We start from the raw sequence: 6,000 nt of genomic DNA, 5'->3' as shown, positions 1-6,000 counted from the left end.
AAAAGCCCTAGCCGCGGAAGGCTTCACTGCAGAGTTCTACCAAACATTCAGAAAAAAGTTAACACCACTACTACTCAAGGTATTTCAGAACATAGAAAAAGACCGAAATACTTCCAAACTCATTCTATGAAGCCACCATATCCCTGATTAAAAAAAAAAAAAAAAAAAAAAACAGGTAAAGACACTACAAAAAAAAAAAAAAATTACAGACCAATATCCCTCACGAACTTAGATGTAAAAATCCTCAAGAACATTCTAGCCAATAGAATTCAACAACATAATAATTCACCATGACCAAGTCAGATTCATACCAGGTATGCAGGAATGGTTCAACGCTAGAAAAACAACTAATGTAATCCATCACAGAAATAAAACAAAAGACAAGAACCACATGATTTTATAAATTGATGCAGAAAAGGCATTTGACAAAGTTCAACACCCACTCATGATAAAAATTCTCAGCAAAATAGGAATAGAAGGAAAATTCCTCAACATAATAAAGGGCATTTATACAAAGCCAATAGCCAACATCATCCTAAATAGAGAGAGCCTGAAAGCATTCCCCTTGGGAACGGGAGCCAGACAAGGATGCCCTTTATCACCGCTCTTATTCAAAATTGTGCTAGAGGTCCTAGCCAGAGCAATTAGGCTAGGTAAAGGAATAAAGGGCATCCAGATTGGCAAGAAAGAAGTAAAAGTATCTCTATTTGCAGATGACATGATCTTATACACAGAAAACCCTAAGGAATCGTCCAGAAAACTACTGAAACTAATAGAAGAGTTCAGCAGAGTATCAGGATACAAGATAAACATACCAAAATCAGTTGGATTCCTCTACACCAACAAAAAGAACATCGAAGAGGAAATCACCAAATCAATGCCATTTTCAGTAGCCCCCAAGAAGATAAAATACTTAAGAATAAATTTTACCAGACATGTAAAAGCCTTATGCAAAGAAAACTACAAAACACTTCTGCAAGAAACCAAAAGAGACCTACATAAGTGGAAAAACATACCTTGATCATGGATAGGAAGACTTAACATTGTAAAAATGTCTATTCTACCAAAGGTGATCTTTAGATTTAATGCAATTCCATTCCAAGTTCCAATGACATTTTTTAATGAGATGGAGAAAAAAATTACCAACTTCATACGGAAGGGAAAGAGGCCCTGGATAAGTAAAGCATCACTGAAAAAGAAGAACAAAGTGGGAGGCCTTACTCTACCTGATTTTAGAAACTATTACACTACCACAATAGTCAAAACAGCATGGTACTGGGACAACAACAGATTCATAGACCAATGGAACAGAATTGAAAATCCAGACATAAATCCATCCACATGTGAGCAATTGATATTTGACAAAGGCCCCAAAACAGTTAAATGGGGAAAAGACTCTCTTTTTAACAAATAGTGCTGGCATAACTGGATATCCATCTGCAAAAAAAATGAAACAAGACCCATACCTCACTCCATGCACAAAAACTAACTCAAAATGGATCAAAGACCTAAATATAAAATCTAAAACGATAAAGGTCATGGAAGAAAAAATAGGGACAACATTAAGACCCCTAATACATGGCATAAACACTATACAAAACATTACTAACAATGGAGAAGAAAAACTAGACAACTGGGAGCTCCTAAAAATCAAACACCTATCCTCAACCAAAGACTTCACCAAAAAAGTAAAAAGACTATCTACAGACTGGGAAAAAGTTTTCCCTGTGACATTTCCTATCAGCGCCTGATCTCTAAAATTTACATGATACTGCAAAAACAGAACTACAAAAAGACAAGTAACTCAAAAAATGGGCAAAAGATATGAATAGACACTTCACTAAAGAAGACATTCAGGTAGCTAACACATATATGAGGAAATGAGCACAATCACTAGCCTTTAGAGAAATGCAAATCAAAACTACAGTGAGATTTCATATCACTCCAACAAAGCCGGCATTAATCCAAAAAACACAAAACAATAAATGTTGGAGAGGCTGTGGAGAGATTGGAACACTGCTACACTGCTGGTGGGAATCTCAAACGGTACAATGACTTTGGAAATTGATTTGTCGCTTCCTTAAAAAGCTAGAAATAGAACGACCATACAATCCAGCAATCCCACTCCTTGGAATATATCCTAGAGAAATACAGGAACAGATATATGCATACCCATGTTCACTGCAGCACTGTTTACAATAGCAAAAACATGGAAGCAACCAAGGTGCCCATCAATGGATGAATGGATAAATAAATTATGGTATATTCACACAATGGAATACTATGCATCGATAAAAAGCAGTGAGGAATCTGTGAAACATTTCATAACAGAGGAATCTGGAAGGCATTATGCTGAGTGAAATTAGTCAGTTGCAAAAGGACAAATATTGTATAAGATCACTATTATAAGAACTCGAAAAACAGTTTTAACAGAGAAAAAAATATTCTTTGATGGTTACAAGGGGAGAGGGAGTGAGAGTGGGAGAGGGGTATTCACTAATTAGATAGTAGATAAGAACTACTTTACGTGAAGGAAAAGACAACACACAATACAGGCGAGGTCAGCACAACTGGACTAAACCAAAAGCAAAGAAGTTTCCTGAATAAACTGAATGCTTCGAAGCCCAGCATAGCAGGGGCGGGAGTTTGGGCACTAAGGTTTTAGGGGACATCTAAGTCAATTGGCATAATAAAATCTATTAAAACACTCTTTATCCCACTTTGAAGAGTGCCATCTGGGGTCTTAAACGCTGAGCAAGTGGCCATCTAAGATGCATCAATTGGTCTCAACCCACCTGGATCAAAGAAGAATGAAGAACACCAAGGACACAAGGTAATTATTAGCCCAAGACACAGAAAGGGCCACATAAACTGGAGACTACATCAGCCTGAGACTGGAAGAAATAGATGGTGCTTGGCTACAACCGATGACTGCCCGTACAGGGAACACAACAGAGAACCACTGAGGGAGCAGGAGAGCAGTGGGATGCAGACCCAAAATTCCTGTAAAAAGACGAGTCTTAGTGGTCTGTCTGAGACTAGAAGGACCCCAGTGGTCATGGCCACCAGACCTTCTGTTGGCCCAGGACCGGAACCATTCCCAAAGCCAACTCTTCAGACAGGGACTGGACTAGACAATGGGATGGGGAGGGATGCTGGTGAAGAGTAAGCTTCTTAGATCAGGTGGACACTTGAGACTATGTCGGTATCTCCTGCCTGGAGGGGAGATGAAAGGGCACAGGGGGTTAGAAGCTGGCGAAATGGACACAAGAAGAAAGATTAGAGGGAGGAAGCGGGCTGTCTCATTAGGGGGAGAGCAATTGGGAGTATGTAGCAAGGTGTATATAAGGTTTTGTGTGAGAGACTGACTTAATTTGTAAACTTTCACTTAAAGCACAATAAAAATAAAAAATAAAAAAAAGGATATGCTCTACATTCTACTTTGGTGAGTAGCATCTGGGTTCTTAAAAGCTTGTGAGCAGCCATCTAGGATACTCCACTGGTCTCACCCCTTCAGGAGCAAGAAAGAATAAAGAAAACTAAAGATACAAGGGTAAGATTAGTCCAAAGGACTAATGGACCACATCTACCACAGCCTCCACCAGACTGAGTCGGGTACCATGAAATGGTGCCCGCCTACCACCACTGACTTCTCTAACAGGGATCACAATAGAGGGTCCCACACAGAGCTGGAGAAAAATGTAGAACAAAATTCTAACTCAAAAACAAAGATCAGACTTTCTGGCCTGACAGACACTGGAGAAACCCTGAGAGTTTGGCCACTGGACACCCCTTCAGCTCAGTAATGTGGTGACTCCTGAGGTTCACCCTTCAGCCAAAGGTCGAACAAGCCCATAGAAAAAAACAAGACTAAAGGGGCACACCATCCCTGGAGCAGGCACTGGAAAGTTGGTAATAGGGAACCCAGGGTTGAGAAGGGAAAGTGTTGACATGTCGTGGGTTTGTTAACAACTGTCATAGAACAATTTGTGTACTGTTTGATGAGAAACTAGTTTGTTCTGTAAACCTTCACCTAAAATACAGTTAAAACAGAGAAAAAAATCCTGTAGTTATAGCAATTAAAATTTTTTTTCAAACAGAGGACTTTTATTCTATTATTGTACTTCAGATAAAGGCGTAGAGAGCAAATTAGTTTCTCATTAAACAGTTAATACGCATACTATCTTGCGACATTGGTTGCCAACCCCAGGATGTGTTAACACTGCTTCTCTACCTTGGGTTCCCGCTTACCAACATTCCTGTCTCCTCTTTGCCGCTGGGCTGGTGCGCCCACTTAGTCTCATTTTGTCTGATAGGCCTGTCTAATCCTTGGCAGAAGCGTGAACCTAAAGAGTGACTTCACTACTCAGTTAAAAATGTGTTCAGGGGCCATACTCTCAGGGTTTCTCCAGTCTCTGACCATAATCTGGTCTTTTTTGAGTTATGAATTTGTTCTACATTTTTCTCCAGTTCCATCCAGGACCGTTTACTGTGATACCTGTCAGAGCACTTGGTGGTGGTAGCCAGGCGCCATCTGGTTGTGCTGGATTCAGTCTGGTGGAGGCTGGGGTAGTTGTGGTCCATAAACCCTTTGGACTAGTCTTTCCCTTGTGTCTTTGGCTTTCTTCATTCTCCCCTGCTCTAGATGAAGTGGAACCAATAGAGTATCTCAGATGACTGCTCGCAGGTTTTAAGAACCAGAAGCTAGTCACCAAAGTAGAATGTAGAATAAACTATGCTATGCCAGTTGAGCTAGATGTCCCCCAAGACAATGGTCTCCAGCCCTCAGTCAGTAATTTGGTCCCTCAGAGAGCTTGGATGTGTCCATGAAGCTTCCATGACCTTGCCTTGGTCAAGTTGTGTTGACTTCCCCAGTATTGTGTACTTAGTCTTCACCAAAGTTAACATTTATCTATTGTCTAGTTAGTATTTTCCCACCCTATACTCCCCCCCCGTAACAATCAAAGATTGTTTCTTTTTGTGTGTAAACTTTTCCATGAGATTTTATAACGTTGTTGTTGTTAAGTGCCATCAAGTCAGTTCTGACTCACAGTGACCCTATATGTAACAGAACGAAATACTGCACGGTCCTGCACCATCATCACAGTTGTTGTTATCCTCGAACCCATCGTTGCAGCCACTGTGTCAATCCATCTCATCGAGGGTCCTCCTCTTCTTTGCTGACCCTCTACTTTGCCAAGCGTGATGCCTTTCTCCAGAAAGTGATCCCTCCTGATAACATGTCCAAAGTATGTGAGACGTAGTCTCATCATTCTTGCTTTTAAGGAGCATTCTGCTTGTACTTCTTCCAAGACATTTGTTCATTCTTTTGGTAGTCCATGGTATATTCAACATTCTTCGCCAATACCACAATTCAAAGGCATCAATTCTTCTTTGGTCTTCCTTATTCATCATCCAGCTTTCGCACGCATATGAGGCGACTGAAAACACCATGGCGTGGGTCAGGTGCACTTTAGTCCTCAAGGTGACGTCTTTGCTTTTCAACACTTTTAACAGGCCCTTTGCAGCAGATTTGCCAAATGCAACATATCTTTTGATTTCCTGACTGCTGCTTCCATGGGTGGTGATTGTGGGCCCAAGTAAAATGAAATCTTTGACAACTTCAATCTTTTCTCCATTCATCATGTTGTTGCTTCTTGGTCCAGTTGTAAAGATTTTTTTTTTTTTTATGTTGAGGTGTAATCCATACTGAAGGCTGTGGTCTTTGATCTTCATCAGTAAGTGCTTCAAGTCCTCTTCACTTTCAGCAAACAAGGTTGTGTCATCTGCATATCGCGGTCTATCGATAAGCTTTCCTCCAATCCTGATGCCCCATTCTTCATCATGTAGTTCAGATTCTCAGATTACTTGTTCAGCATACAGATTGAATAAGTATGGTGAGAGGATACAACCTGATACACACATTTCCTGACTTTAAACCACACAGTATTCCCTTGTTCTCCTCAAACAACTGCCTCTTGATCTATGTACAGGTTCCTG

The sequence above is a fragment of the Loxodonta africana genome, chromosome 15 (assembly GCF_030014295.1).
Source record: "Loxodonta africana isolate mLoxAfr1 chromosome 15, mLoxAfr1.hap2, whole genome shotgun sequence".
In the NCBI taxonomy this organism is placed as follows: Eukaryota; Metazoa; Chordata; class Mammalia; order Proboscidea; family Elephantidae; genus Loxodonta; species Loxodonta africana.
Note: the sequence above shows the minus strand (reverse complement) of the source record.